General features: G+C 43.4%; 1 pseudogene; it reads right to left on the reverse strand.

Moving 5' to 3' along the window:
* Positions 1–4,675: 4,675 nt before the first annotated feature.
* Positions 4,676–5,497, reverse strand: LOC131914633 (small ribosomal subunit protein uS5-like; annotated as a pseudogene).
* Between the last annotated feature and the right edge of the window lie 10,720 nt (positions 5,498–16,217).

The raw sequence follows: 16,217 nt of genomic DNA on the forward strand, positions 1-16,217 counted from the left end.
GGTTTTTGTTTAAAGATATTTTGATGTAAAAGTAGGGGAAAAAACATATTTGACATATTTGCCAGAGGTTAACATTGGGGGATGGGAAAAACTTATTAGTGTGGAAAAAGTGCTTGGTTTTGATATATAAATAAAGACAGCTGGAGCTATTTGGGGCCGGTCACTTGTGTGAAACTCATTTGGTGTTCGGACAGTTCATTTCTTCGCAACAACACCCCTTTCCCATCTCAGGACCTGAACCTGAACCGAGGCTGGACCCCAGTAATAATGTATTTGCTATTATATGATATATGATATACTTAATATTGTATAGTATATTGTGCATTAGTTTGTATGATATATTTGATATTAATATATATGGGCTGGGGAGATGGCTCAATTGTCTAAGAGCACAGGCTACTCCTCCAGAGGACCCAGGTTTGATTTCTAGCACCTACCATGACTGATCACAGCTATCTATAACTCCAGTTCCAGGGACCCTTCACAGGCACCAGGAAAGATACGGTTGCACAGCTGTTTTGCACAAGCAAAACACTCATACACATAATAAAATAATAAAATTTTAATATATATGTATATAAAGGCCTATCAATGTTGATTGGTTATGTTTTTGTTGCTGTAATAAAACACATGACCAAAAACAACTTACAAAAGGAAGAGTTTATTTGGACTTATGTTTCCCATGGGATGAGAGTCCATCATGGTTTAAAAAAAAAAACCATAGCTGCAGGCAGGCATGGCAGCTGAAGCAGGAAGCTGAGAGATCATGTCCCAACCCCAAGCTAGTGAACTAGAGATGGGGTGAGGCCTCAAACTTTCAAAGCCCACCCCCAGTGACATCTTTCCTCCAGCAAAGCCTCATGTCCCCATGACCTCTCCAAACAGCCACCAGCTGGGGACCATGTGTTCAAACCCCTGAGCCTATGGGAGACATTCTCTTTCAAACAACTACAATTGTTAATGGTAATTTTTTCTACTTGTTTGAGACAAAGCCTTACGTAGCCAAGATGGCCTCAAACTCCCTAAGTAGGCATAGTAAGAGCCCTAACTCGAGAAAGAAAAAGGAAAACAAAGAGTTGGGAGCAGGGGGATGGTGGCACATGCCTTTGATCCCGGAAGAGGGAGAGGCAGGGGGATCTCTGTGAGTTCAAGGCCAGCCTGCTCTACAGAGAGTTCAATTCTACCCAAGGAAAGGTGGAAAGTGAGATGTGACCCTACAAAGTTGCCTTCTGACCTCCACTAGAGCACCACAGTAACTGGGTACCCACATGTACACATCATACACACAAATAATTAAAAGAAAAATTAAAGGTTTTTAAAGCCAGGCATGGTGGTGCATGTCTTCAATTCCAGTGCTCAGGAGGCAGAAACAGTGGAATCTCTGTGAGTTTGCGGCCAGCCTGGACTACATAGGCAGAAAAATTTGGTTGGTTTTTTGTTTGTTTGTTTGTTTGTTTGTTTGATGTTTTGTTTTGTTTCAGTAAGGGGCAGGGCTATAATGATGGCTTTGTTGTTAAAGAGCATTTGCTACTCTTCCAGAGGATACAAGTTTGATTCCCAGCACCCACATCTGATGATTCACAACTGTCTTAGGGTTTTTTATTGCTGTGAAGAGACACCATGACCATGGCAACTCTTGTAAAGGAAAACATTTAATTGAGGTGGCTCCCTTACAGTTTCAGAGGTTCAGTCCATTATCATCAGGATGGGTAACATGGCAGCATGCAGGCAGATGTGGTTCTGGAGCTGAGAGGCCTACATCTTGACTCAGAGGCAACAGGAAGTCAACTGACTGCCACACTGAAGCTTGAGATAAGAGAGACCTCAAAGCCTGCCCCCACAGTGACACACTTCCTCCAAAAAGGCCACACCTCCTAATAATGCCACTTCCTTTGGGGGCCATTTTCTTTCAAACCACCACAACAACCAACTGTAGCTCCAGCTCCAGTGAATCTCTTCTGGTCCTCGTGGCCACCTGCACTCTTGTGCATATACCCACCATATATACAAAAATAAATTTTTTTTTTAAGTGAAGAGCTGAAGATGTGGAGCACTTATCTAACATGCAGAAGTGTCTGGATTTGTTCCTCTGTCCCCATACATAAAAAAGGAACAGGGTGAATTAGGGTTTTCCCTAAAGGAACAGAACTTATGAAACAAATAGAGATGATAGATAGATAGATAGATAGATAGATAGATAGATAGACAGATAGATAGATAAATATTTACTGTTGCTATAATAAACCACCATGATCAAGACAAGAAAGAATATATTTGGGCTTAGAGTTACAGAGAGTTCGAATCAATAATGGCAGGGGTTTGAATCAATAATGGCAGGGACAGCATTGCAGCAGGGGGCAGGCGTGGCGGCAGGAACAGGAAGTTGAGAACTCACATGTGGAACCACAAGCACAAAACTAACTGAAAATGACCAATTCTTTAAACTTTTCAGTCCTACCTCCAGTGACATGCTTCCTCCAACAAGGCCATACCTCCTAAACTGCTGTGGGATGTCTTTCTGTACACTATGAATATGTGTTGCTCTGACTGGTTGATAAATAAAGCTGTCTGGCCTATGGCAAGTCAGGTTATAGCTAGGTGGGAAATTGATGAGAGAGACAGGAAGAAGAAAGGCAGAGGGGAGAGACGGCAGTACCGCCAGGAGAAGCAAGATGTGAAAGTACCCATAAGCCACAGCCACGTGGCAACTATAGATTAATAGAAATGGGTCAAGTTATAAGAGCCAGCTAGCAAGAAGCCTGCCATAGGCCATGCGGTTGGTGATTAATATTAAGCCTCTGAGTGATTATTTTATAAGTGGCTGTGGGACCTTGGGGCTGGGCGAGACCGGAGAAACCTTCTGGCTCACTAAACCTCCCCAAACAGCACCACCAACAGGGACCAAGTATTCAAATGTGAGAGCCCATTAGTGACATTCTCATTCAAACCCCTACAATATATGAAAAGGAGATTCTTATGTTGGCCTACAGGCTGCAGTTTGGGTAGCCCAACAATGTTTGTCTCGTGTTAGAAAGGGCAAGAATCCAGTGGTTAATCTGTCCACAAGGCTTGGATAGCTCATCAGTCACCAGATTTGGCACTGGAGTCCTGAAGGATACCTGGAGAGCTGCTAATCTTCAATCTAGGTTGGAATCCCAAAGAAATTGGTTCTAGTGCTAATGAAGAAATGCCTCAGCAACAGAACAGATTGGCTCACTAGCAACAGTGAGCCAAGCAGGCAAAAAGCGGTTTCCTTCTCCCATGTCCTTTTATCTGGGTACCACAGAAGATGCTGCCCAGATTTAGGGTGGGTCTTCCTGCTTCAGATAATCTGGTCAAGAAAATCCCTCGCAAGAGTGTCCAGCAGTTTAAGTGTTAGTTGATTCCAGATGTAATCAAGTTGACAAGATTAGCCATCATGGGCTGCTAGGGAAATGACTCTACTGTAAATATTTGCCATGCAAGCATAAAGACTTGAATTATTATCTTTAGAAGCCAAACTCAGGAGCATGATATAGCATCTATAATCCCAGCACTCCTACAGCAATATATAATGTGGAGACAGGAAACTTCTAGGAAAGTCACAGGCCAGTTATCCTGGTATAAGCAGCAGTAAACAAGATACCTTGTCTCAAATAAGTTAAAAAGCAAGATACTTAAGGTATCTACTGACCTTCACGTGGTTGTCCTGACAGGTGTGGGTCCACACTCATACACATGCACACTGTTTTGTATGGTGGATGATCCTCAGTAGTGGCACTTTCTGTTCTGAGTGAGTGAGTTTATTGACTATACAGCAAGCAGGAAAACAAGAATAAGCCAGCAGCAGAAAGATAGTAGAGCATCGTATCAGACACTGCCCCCAGCAGAAAGTTCAAGATAGGGTGCAGGCAGTCAGCCAGGCCACTGGTGGATAAAGAGGGTCTCAGGGCATATCCTAAATAACACTTCCCAGTTAGCCATTCCCATCACAGGCATTTTATATCATAAGATAAATCAGTCTTTTGCTTTGGGAAGATACTTGGAAATAGTTTACCTCCCAGCTGTGTTCAAGGACATAATGTTATTATTCTGCCAATTTTCTCTACTTTTTCAACATGATATTTTCATTCTTGGCCTTGTCTCCATTTTCTCACAGGGCCAGGGGCAGGGCAGTCCATCCCTGGACAGGAGGTCATGGAGGACACTCAACACAAACATACTTGGGTCGGAAGTGAAGGACTAACCGCACTTCCAGAACCAGCTTCTCAATAATCTTAAACAGTGCATGGCAGTGTACTAACACAATGTGTATTACATCTTGTTTTTAAATTATTCCTGAGTAGTTACAGGATATGAAGGGACAACAATGAGTAGTAAGTACAATGGGTAAAAGTACCAACATAGTCATCAATACAAGTGCAGTCATTAGTGACATTATCACTACATCACATTTATATGTTTTTCAGCCTGCAGCCCATCCCAAGAGTCCTATGGAATGAGTTATTTTACTAATTTTGTTTGTAAATCTGAGATCAATGCAGAAATATTCTGAGAATCATCATTAAGGTCAAAACAACACATGGCTGGAAATTCTCTGCACTCAGGTGGTGTAATAATAAGCAACAGCAGCTCGAATATACCTTGGCACATATTGATTAATTCAATTCACTTTGTTTTTCTTGTATAAAAACCCTTACATGGTGGCCACAGCTGGAGCCTGGGTCCTCTGAACAGAGACTCTGGTGAGAGTTTTCACAAGATGGTCAGTGAACTCCTGATAAGGAGGCCTGGTGAACAGTCTTTTTCCAGAGGTTGGGAGGCAGGTAGCTGGAGGTTTAGGAGATGGTATCAAAGGTGGCCTTGGCAAAGGTACCCAGGGTGGCAGTGCAGCCCTGGCTGATGTGCAGCATTTATCAGTCCTGGCCGTCATCAATAACTTCTTGGGCACAGGAGCAGAGACAATGCCAGTGCCTCTGGGGACAGGGATGAGACGCACCAACACAGAGCCACAGCGGCCTGTCACTTTGCAAGGAACAGTGTGGGGTTTGCCAATCTGGTTCCCCCAGTAGCCTCTCTGCACAGGTATAGTGGAAAGCTTGGCCAAGATGATGGCCCCTCGGATGGCAGTGGCTACCTCCTTAGTGCGCTTAACACCAAAACCAACATGACCATTGTAATTCCCAATAGGGACAAAAGTCTTGAACCTGGTCCTCTGGCCAGCTCAAGTCTGCTTCTGCACTGGCATGATCTTCAGAACCTCATTTGTTAGTGATGCACCCAGGAAAAAGTCCAAAATCTTAAATTCCTTAGTGGGCAGGGAAAACAGGTAGATCTCTTCCAGGGATTTGATCTTCATGACCTTGACCAGGCGGCCCAGTTCGGTGATGGGAATCCAGTCCTTGTCTTCCGCCTTACTTCCAAGAGTCCTGAGGCCTTTGGCCACGCCTACAATTGCTGCTGCCAACTCCTCAGGAGCCAACCCTGATCCTCCCGCGGCACTGGCTTCCTCCGCCATTTGGTGTTTTCCCAAAGAAGAAAAAGTTTGATTAATTCTTAACAGCAGTCAAGGCTAAGGCAGTGAGGTTCACTACTTTAGTGATGAAGCTTCTAACTGAAAGTTCACTTTGCAACCCAGCTGTGAGACATGGAACGGCTCGGAAAGACGTAGCTACTGCAGTAGCAGTCAAAGCAGGTACAGGATGAGGTTATCATCACAAGACGCAGAAAGAGTGCGCCTGACCCAAAACGTGGAGCTCTTTATGATAAGAGCCCTTATGATAAAGACGTCTCTACACTATGTCACCGATCACGCAGCCCATACATCTCACTAGTGTGTGATCAGAAGATACGTTAAAACAAAGCAGACACTATTCACAAGCTAGAGACGGCTTCTGCAGAAATGTGCTGTCAGTAGAATTACATTATATTCTTAGAGCGGGACAGTCAGTACAAAGACAGCACTGATTAACAGTATCCGTGCTGGCCACGTGTGTAGGTGTCTAGTGGGTTAGCATGAAGGGCATCCCTGTAGCATTTACCAATGTCTCCACCGATAATGCCCCTCTCTATCAAGTTATTTTATAGCAATTTTTGAGAACATTTTTGAAGATTTTATTCTTAATTATGTGTGTGTATATGAGTAGAGGTGCTCACAGGGGGCGGAAGGGAGCATCTGATTCCCCTTTGAGCTGGAGTTAGAGATGGCTGTGAGCTTCCTCACATGGGTGCTGGAACTGAACTCGGGTCTTCTGCTAGAGCACTACGCACTCTTAACTTTTAACTGTTGAACCATCTCTGTAGCCCCAGTTTTTCTTTAATTTATAAATGACATTTATTCATTTATTGTTGTGGGTGGAGGGAAGAAGTGGAAGAAGAGTCTGCCGGGGCGGAGTGTGGAGGGCGGAGGACAACTTGCAGGAATCAGTTCTCTCCTTCTTTCATGTAGGCCCCGGGACTGAACTCACACTTCTAGGTGTGGTGGCGAATGCCCTCACCAGCTGAGCCGTTCCACTGGCCCTTGTAGCAGTTTTCTAGACTGTATCTATTATGAACACCAAAAGTAAGCTGATTAGATTTAGAGCTAAATTTAACCTGAATCTGGTTTTCTTGTTGTTGTTTTGTTTTTTCAAGACAAGGATTCTCTGTGTAGCCCTGGCTGTCCTGGAACTCATTCTCTAGACCAGGCTGGCCTTGAACTCGTAAAGATCCTCCTGCCTCTGCCTCCTGAGTGCTGGGACTAAAGGTGTGTGTCGCTATGCCAAGCTTATATTTGTTTTTATTTCCTGTGTATATATGTGTGCCTGAGTTTTCGTAAGTGCACCATATACATGCAGAAATCCAGAGAGGTCAGATCCCCTGACATTGCAGATGGTCATAAGCCACTTTGTGGGTGCTAGGAGCCAAGCCCACCTCCTTTGCAAGTGCAGCAAGTGCTCTTAATTGCTGAACCATCTCTCCAGTCCCTCCCTACAGTTATTTTAAAAATTACATTCATTTATTTCCATGAGGAGAAAGTGGGTGTGCACATGACATGGCATCCTTGTGGAGGTTGGGACAACTCATCAGAGTGTATTCTCTCCTACCACATAAGTTTCTGAGTTCAAACTCAGTCCTCATGCTTGGTGGCAAGTGCCTTTATCCACTGAGATATCTTTTTATGTTTGATGTAGATAAAGTCCTTATCATCCATTGAGTTGCTCTAGGGAGCCACACGGTGAAATCACAGTTGTTTTTCTGGGGGGGGATCAATAACGTTTTTGAGTTAAGAGATGTCTTTGTTGGCCTGGAAAAATACCTCAGTTGTCTCCCTCTTGTAAACTACTCGCCTGACAGGAATGGTGCAGTTAGTCCAGGAACAAAGGATTTGCACAGCTCCCAGAAGAAGAAGAATATTGAGTTGGTCTCATAGAGATCAAGCAGCCTTCAGCAACATGCTGAGACATTAAGTATAATGGACATAAAATTCAAGATTCAGCTGGGCATGATGGAGCACGACTTTAATCCCAGCACTCAGGAGGCAGAGGTAAGCAGATCTCTGAATTCAAGGCCAGTCTGGCCTATAGATTGAGTTCCAGGACAGCCAGAGTTACACAGAGAAACCCTATCTCAAGAAAAATAAATAAATAAATAAATAAATAAATAAATACCCTGATTCGCTATACTCGGGTGAGTAATGGGTGTACGAGACAGCTGGTCATCTCCTGGACAGATGACCGCTACTGTTTCATCCTGAATTTGTGCCACAATTTTCATAGCATGTGGAAGGCTTTCGGGGGGCTCTTTATTTCTGACCTTCATAAACTACTGATTGATCCAAAGCCTTTGGCTCCTGTACTGCTGGCAGTGTCAGAGGGTTCCCTTGTTTTACTTTAACTTCATCAAATGGACAGAGCACTAACTGAGCTATTTTGATATGTCTTTGCGTGGGCAGATCTTTGGCTCCAACAGTATTTAAATCACCTTAATCTCCCTCCAGTGGTCTGGCTGAATCATTCTACTTAGTATTTAAGTTCCAAGATGGCTAGACCTGACTTTCCCAAGATTAGCCCAAAAAATCTAGGAGGGAATAGAGCACACTACCAGTAGGTATCACAAGCAGCATAAACATGCAAAGGTGGTGGCGCACACCTTTAACCCCAGCACTCGGGAGGCAGAGGCAGGCGGATCTCTGTGAGTTCCAGGCCAGCCTGGGCTACAGAATGAGTTCCAGGACAGGCTCCAAAGCTACACAGAGAAACCCTGTCTTGAAAAACCAAAAACCAAAAAAAAAAAAACAAGCAGCATGAACGCTAAGTGACACTCCGTGGGGAAGTACATATCCAGTCTCACTGAATCAGAAGTTGCCCAAAAAGACACCTGAGCACCAGCCTTAACCTCCCAGGACATTATCACTATTGCTTCATCTTTTGTCTCCAACTATGGTTTGGAGATTTAGAGTCATCACCCATATTAGTGGTGTTGTCCTATTGGCCTATTATTTAGGTCTGTACCATTTCCAGTAAATGATCTTTCCATTTATGGAATGAGCTTTGCCCTAACTGTTTTAATTGCTGTATTAACATCTGTGATGGTTATTCTTGGTTGTCAACTTGACTATATTTGGAATTAACTAAACCTCAAATGGTTGGGCACACCTGTCAGGTATTTTTTTTTTCTTAATTAAATCATTTGAAGTGGGAAGACCCACTTTTCATCCAGATCTTGAGGCGGAAAGATCCACCTTTAATCTAGGCCACACCTTCTGGTGGCAGCCTCTATAAAGGGCATGGAAGAAGGAAACAGTCTTTTACCTGTTTGCTCTTGCTCTCGCTGACAAGTCTATTCCTTCACTGGCATTAGAGCCTACTCCTTTGGGAATCCTGGATGTACTGAAGATCAGCTGAGGTATCCAGCCTCATGGACTGAACAGCTACTGGATTCCTGGACCTTCCATTGGTAGACAGCCATTGTTGGACTAGCTGGAGCACAGCTTGTAAGCCATTCTAATAAATCCCCCATATATAATAAAGAATCCATATATTTTATATAAACGTATCTATTTATAAACACATTCATATGTTAGATAGATAGATTAATTCTATAAGTTCTGTTACTCTAAAGAACCCTGATTAATACAGCATCCCATTTATGTTTTCTACCAAACCCTCAGCTTTCAGAGGATAGAGAATATGATAAATCCATTTTACACCATGCATCTTATTACATTCCTATATTAACTTACACTTGAAGTAGCTCCCATATCACTCTGGATTGTATGAGCATATCAAGCTTAGCATTATAGTTTAGAGTCCACATAGTATTCATTTGGGCAGCATGGGCATATGGACATACAACCAAACATCCAGATGTAGGTATTTACTGCCACAGAGATGGACTGACAATTTTGGGATCAAGTCAAAGCTTCCGTATTATTGATCTGCCAGATTGTCCCGGTGATTGTGCCTGATGAATATGATCTATCCAATGATGCAGGATATCCCACTTCTGCATCTGCTGGCAGAGGGGATCTTTGAGGTTACTCTTCTTTATGATATCCTGAGTACTAGGCATCCCATAGTCCTGTGCCCACCTGTGAGCAACATACTCTCCAAGACGTATGCCTGATGACACTAGGCTCCTGTGCCTGCCCTGTTTCATGAGTGGTGGGTTTGATATGTGCCCATGTTGTAATGGAGTGTGGAGTCTCATCAGTACTTCGTGATAGGCAGTGATTGGTTCAGTTTCAATCAAAGCCCAGAAGAAGGTAGTAACTGTTTCTCTAAAGGGGTATACGCTTCACTGGCAGAGGACAGATTTCTATTCCAAAAGCCTGAAGGCACCCTCTGTTTTTCTCATTTCTGCCACAAACTCCAGTTGGCATACATCCCATCAGCTGTTCCTTGTAATTCAATGTGGCCAGCCAGACCTTTAGTGCCACGTATTATCTGTTTTGCATGTTCAAATGTTTGCTCCTGCTTAGGGCCTGTGCAAACTGAAATTTCTTTCTAGTTGTTTTATATAGAAGGTTCAAACTGTTCTAGATGAAGGATGGTGGTGCTGGAAAACAATCAGACCAATGGACTTTGGGCTTGCTTTTTATCCTATACAACGAGAAATTACAATTTATTCAGTCTGGATTTAAATAATATTTCCTATCTGCCTTGATTCCAAAATACTTTCTCCAAATTAGACAGTAGTTTCCAGTCCTTGAGTTTTCACAGGGTTGATTTCCCATTCAAATTACTTCAACCCAGTTAGCAGTCACTAACACTACAGCTTCTGGGATGGCTTCTTCCTCCATCCTCTGAAGCATGATGTTATCAATGTAACTCATTATCTGAATGGAGACAGACACCTTTACACTCTGCAAATGCTCTGCTATGAGGTGATGGCATACGGTAGGACTATGAATATACCCTTGGGGTAGGCATACAAATGTACTTTCTTTGCCCTTGCCAGGTAAAGGCAAACTGCTTGCATTGATCAGGATGGGTATATACTGAGGCAAGCATTAGCCAGATCTATAACAGAGCCAGGCGCCTGAATGGCACTGTACTTCTCTAAAGAGGTGACAGCATCTGGGACAGCAGCAGTGAGAGGCGGAGCTACTTATTTAACTCCCAGCAGTCTTTGGTCTTCTTCCATGATCATTTTTCTAACAGACCGTATGGATTTGCTCCACTAAGCAGTAGTAGGCACCAAAACTTGTACTTCCGAATCCTCCGTAGTCTGGGCTATTTCTTCGTGGTCCCTTGATGATATTGCCTCATTTGCATCACCTTAGTAGCTCATCAACACAGGCACCTGTTGAGGCTTACAAGAAACAGTTCAGATTTCAAATTGATAAGTTCCATCATTTAAATTTAGTTTTAATCCTCTTAACATATCAGTGCTCACAATCTACTCTGGAATGGGAACTGTCATCACCTCATGCCCCTGTCTAGGAAGCTGGCCACTTTTTAAATGGAACTGTAGCTTGTTTGGCAAAAATTCCCTCCCCTAATCTAGTAATTGTAACTGATTTCCCTTTGAACAATTTTGGATTACCATAAATTAAATCGGTCTCATCTCTAGTACCCACCAAAGTACTAATATGGTAGTTGACCCATTTTTCCAATAGATTATGACTTTAACGTGGGACCTAAAGTCTTTACAGGTCACTCTCTCTTCTGGAGCTGGACTTTCCAGTTTTGAGAGTAAAACAGCAGACGAAGCAGCAAAAGGAGCCACTGTAGCAATGGGGACCACCAGGGAAGCATCAGCCAGGGGCTTTCCAGAGGATAAGGATGCTTCTGTCTTTTATCTTTAAACATCTGTTACAGTTCTTGGCTAGTCACTCCATCTATTTTATCACGTGGCACTTCTGACTTAAGAAGGGCAGTGAATATTTGTCTCTGGGAGTTGGAAGCTCTCCTCCCATGGTGCACATGGGGAGGTCGCCTTCCTACAGTCCAGTCCCAACTTCCCTCTTTGCATTACCTTTTAAATCACTCAAGTCAATAAGTTATCTATCATTTATTAGCAGAGCCCTGATAATTTGCTTATAAGCAGGAGTTGCGGTTTTAATTATCTTATCAGGGTCAATGAGATAGGTCAGGAGGCAAAGGCACTTGCTGCCAAACTGGATGATCCAAGTTTGATCCCCAAGATCCACATGGAAGAAGAAGAAGAAGAAAACGAACTCCCAAGAGCTGCCCTCTCACTTCCACACAGACTTTGTGTCATGAGTACAACCACCATAATAAATAACTAGTAAAGAATAAATATTTTTAAATTGTCCTGTTCCTGATTTATGTTCCTAAAGCAGGGTTGTTAGATCATCAGCCGCTGCAACACTGGATGGCTCCAGGATTCTTCCACGGCTTGTACACAATCCTTTCAGGAGTATCATAAGTGATTAGCTGTGGGCCACCAACCAACAGTCATCTCTGGTCCCTGAGCACCCCTCATAGCCAGTTCCGACATGTTGGTGCTGTCAATTGACCTGCCCTGTGCATCTGTGGTATAAGCCCGTATGCTCCACTCTCAGAACACATTGCACACTGCAGAGTCTGTGGTGGCAATAACAACATTAAGTCTCTTGCATCCAGTTTAATACCAGTGACACCTAGGTCATACAATTGCACCAGTAGGTAATCAGGGGTTCCCCAAGCCTCTAGGTAGCCCTTGATAATGTCATTTATTTCATGCCATGTAAAGTATTCTATTACATCCCTTCAGATCCCCAGATCCTCCTGTTGTTCTAAGCATCTGTGCATGAGAGTCCAGCTTTCAGTGAGGTGGAATTCTCTCTCCTCCTCATTACACTCCTCATCACTCTAATCCTTATCCTGTACATCACTGTCCCAGCATAGGTGTCAGGATCTCAATTTGGCCACAGCATTTGCCAGGTGGCATTTCCAGGCATTGGCCCTCCACTTCCTCTCCTGCACTTGTTCACTAAGGATATATGTCTGCCATTGCAACATCATCAACAGCTCTGCAAATCTGCCACCTCCTTTTCCCATTGAACATTTTTCTGTCTTCCCTGCCTACATCCTCAATAGCTTTCAAGTAGATCATTACCAAACACCAGCCTCACCTGGCCAAAAGGGTCATATTTCTCCCAGCAACCATTTTTGAAGCCTAACCTACCTGGTGTGGCTTCAAAGCTTTCAACTTGCTGGCCCACTCTTCACAAAGACCAACCTGATTCATTTGCTACCAAGCCAATACACAAAAGAGAAGTTCCTCAGAGCCAGGGATTTGCTCAGCAGCCTTAGAATGCTTTCTCCTTCAGAACAGAGCTGTATCTTGTGGAGGGATCCATGCTAGCCATGCTTATGGTTTTGAAAGAATAAAACAAGCAGCAGAAACAAGCAGAGTATGAGGCCAGGCACTTACACCACCCAGCAGAAACTGTCTGAGGAGGCCCCACCACCAAGACAGTCAACTGGCACATCTGACCACCAGAGAATTCCAGGCAGAATGTGTTCCCCCGGGTGAGACTTCCCACTGGCAGTTCACACCACAGGCATCTTTATATCATGGGATTAAACAGTAGCAGAGTCTTTAGCTTTGGAAAGCTGCCTGGGAATGCTTACCTCCCAGTGTGTTCAAGGACACAGTACTTTTACTCCTTCTCACAGTCTCATTGAGCTGTTTTGCTGTTCTTCTTTCTCCTCACAGGACCAGAGGAAGCTAGTCCATTCCCAGACAAGAGGTCTTGTGAGACACTTTAAGACAGCATTCTTGGGTCTAAAGTGGGGAGGGGGCAGCCCTACCCTAAGAGCCAGGTTCTCAATGATCTCAAACTGTGCTGTGTGACAACTCACTACTGTAACATATATTACACACACACACACACACACACACACACACACACACACAAAAGATAAAGGGACTGGGGAATTGATTCAATGGATAAAAAACATGCCAAGAAAGTGTGGAGGAGACTGGAGTTTGCACCCTGGGAATCCACATGAAAGCCATGGGCAGACATGGTAGAAACCTGTAATTCCTGCACCGGAGGTAGAGACAGGATCCTTTGGGCAATAGGCTAGTTAGACTAGCTAGAATCCTCAGATACAGGTTCAGTGAGAGACTCTACCTCAATAAATAAAGTGGAGCATCACCAAGGAAGACTCCTGACATCAACTTCTGGAATACACACACACACACACACACACACACACACACACACACACCTACACACACACATACACACAACACACACATACACACAACACACATATACATACACATACACACACACTCCTAGACACAGGCAAATGCATACACATGAGCATGTATACAACACGGGAACAAGCAACAAAGGTTAAAGTAGAGAAAAGAAAAAACTATGTAACTTTGTGACTAACAGAACCATCTGCAGCTCTGAAAGGAATAGGGAATGTCCTGGCAGGGCCAGCAATGTGCTTTAGTCTATACACATTATTAGATAACACAATATTTCAATTTATAGTATCTCTAAGACAAGAGGTTCCCAAAGTTTTGATTCTCTAAAGTGCTTTAGGCAATGGTCTAATAGTTTCTAACAAACAGAAAACAAAGACTGGCCTATTGGTTAGTCGGTATCTAGGCCTAAGACACCTGCCTGAAACCTGGCCCAGCGTGTTGCTTCTGGGTGCTTTATTGGGGACATTCTAATTCCATTTGTGCAATCAACAAACTCTTCTACTATTCCCTAACTTGGCCCCAAAAGGATTTCCAGGTAGAAAAAGAGTCTGGGTTAGGTATGGCCTCCTCCAACGACAGAGCCATGTCAAGGAATTGGGAGATGTTTCCTAGAGGCCAGGTTTGGCTCCATTTATTTTTTGCTTTTTAGATTTATTTCATTATTCATTTTAAAAATGTGTTTATTTGTTATTTTGTTTAATTATATATGCTGTATGTGTCTGTTCATGGAAGTGCAGGTGCCCGTAAAGGCCCGAGGCATTGGATACCCTGGAGCTGGAGTTACAGGCATTGCTAGCTGTATGATATGCCATGCTTGGAACTAAACTTGGGTCCTCTGCAAGATCAGTACAAGCTTTTAACCACTGAGCTATCGCTCCAGTCTCTTTTTCTTTTTCTTTTTTTTAATTTATGTTTTATATGTATTCTTTTATGTGCATTGGTGTTTTGCCTGCTTGTAGGTCCATGTGAGGATGTCAGGAGTTACAGACAGGTATGAGCTGCCATGTGGGTGCTGGGAATTGAACCTGGGTCCTCTGGAAGAGAAGCCACTGCTCTTAACAGCTGAGCCATCTCTCCAGACTCAGTCTCTATTTCTTTTCTTTTTCCTTCCTTCCTTCCTTCCTTCCTTCCTTCCTTCCCTCCTTCCTTTTTTTTTTCTTTATTTTTTGAGACAGTGTTTTGCTATGTAACCCTGGCTGGTCTGGAACCTGATTTGTAGAACAGCTTGGCATCATACTCACAGAAATCTGTCTGCCTCTAACTCCCAGGTGCTGGGATTCAGGTATGTTACCATACTAGCTTGGTTTTGTTGTTGTTGTTGTTTGTTGGTAGGGGTGTGTGTGTGTGTGTGTGTGTGTGTGTGTGTGTGTGTACCCATGTGTGTTTGGGAGCCCATGGAAGTCAGAAGAGGGTGTCAGATTCCCTGGAGCCGGAATTACTGGCAGTTTTAAGCTGCCCCATGTGGGTACTAGGAACTGAACTCAAGTCCTCTTCCAGAGCAGGATAGGCGTTTAACTGCTGAGTCATCTCTCCTGCTCTGCTGTTTAGTTCTTTTTAAAGCCACTAATAGCAGTGATTTTAACTTGCAGCTAAATTTTAAGGTTCAAAAATAAAACATTATGGTCTATTTCCAGTATAAGGTGTGTTTAGAGCTCATCAGAGAACCACAGAGAAGCAGGAGGCCCATTTCTCTAGCTGGCAGCTGGAGTCTTCTTGTCTTGGTCCATCATCCAAAGGTTGGAGAGTCTGCTACCTGACAGAGTCCGTGTATCAGAAAGCAGGGGACTCTTGAGCCCTGGGATAGTCATTAGATAAGTCTTTTCATCCTGAACCAATAGAGTGGGTATTTAACACCAGGAAGATTGTACCTCACAAAGAACTCAACCAATGCGGAATTCATGGAGGGAAATGGAATTAGTAATATAAGAAAAACCACTGTTTTGTGCAAAAAAAAATGGCATGCCAGCCATTTTTGCCTTTTCTCTTGGCTGCCCTTCAACTTTGGAAGGTTGTAAAATAAATTTACCCTTTTTGTATTCTGAGTCTCCAGGACTCTTCTCACACTTCTGTGTCCTCTGTGAGTGTGTTAAATGAGATTCCTTGGAGAAGGATGTTGGTGCAACGTTACATCTGTGTTCCTTTAGAAACATGGATGTTACCAATATCTTATCTGGGGGCCAGGGTGTGGTTCAGGTGGTAGGGTGCTTGTGTAGAGCATGCACAAGGCCCTGGATTCTATCCTGGAACCAAACATACTAAGCACGGTTGAGCTCACCTGTAATCCTAGTCCTCAGGAGATAGAGGGGAAACAGGATTTCAAGGTCATCCTGGGCTATATGAGACTCTGTCTCCCAAAAAAGGGGGTGGGGTGGGGTGGGATGTGTGATGCACAGGTGTGCCTAGAGTTTTAGCCCCAGTATTAAGTCTGGTTTTTTGTTTTGTTTTGTCAACTGATGTATTTCCCACTTGTTACCATTGATTAGAATTCATGTTGTAGAAGTATAAAAGTCAATAAGTGACTTTTTGCTAATTTTTACTGTATAAATTTTTTTCTAGTATAAATTTTTAGTATGTAAATT

Source organism: Peromyscus eremicus, chromosome 7 (genome assembly GCF_949786415.1).
Source record: "Peromyscus eremicus chromosome 7, PerEre_H2_v1, whole genome shotgun sequence".
NCBI lineage: Eukaryota > Metazoa > Chordata > Mammalia > Rodentia > Cricetidae > Peromyscus > Peromyscus eremicus.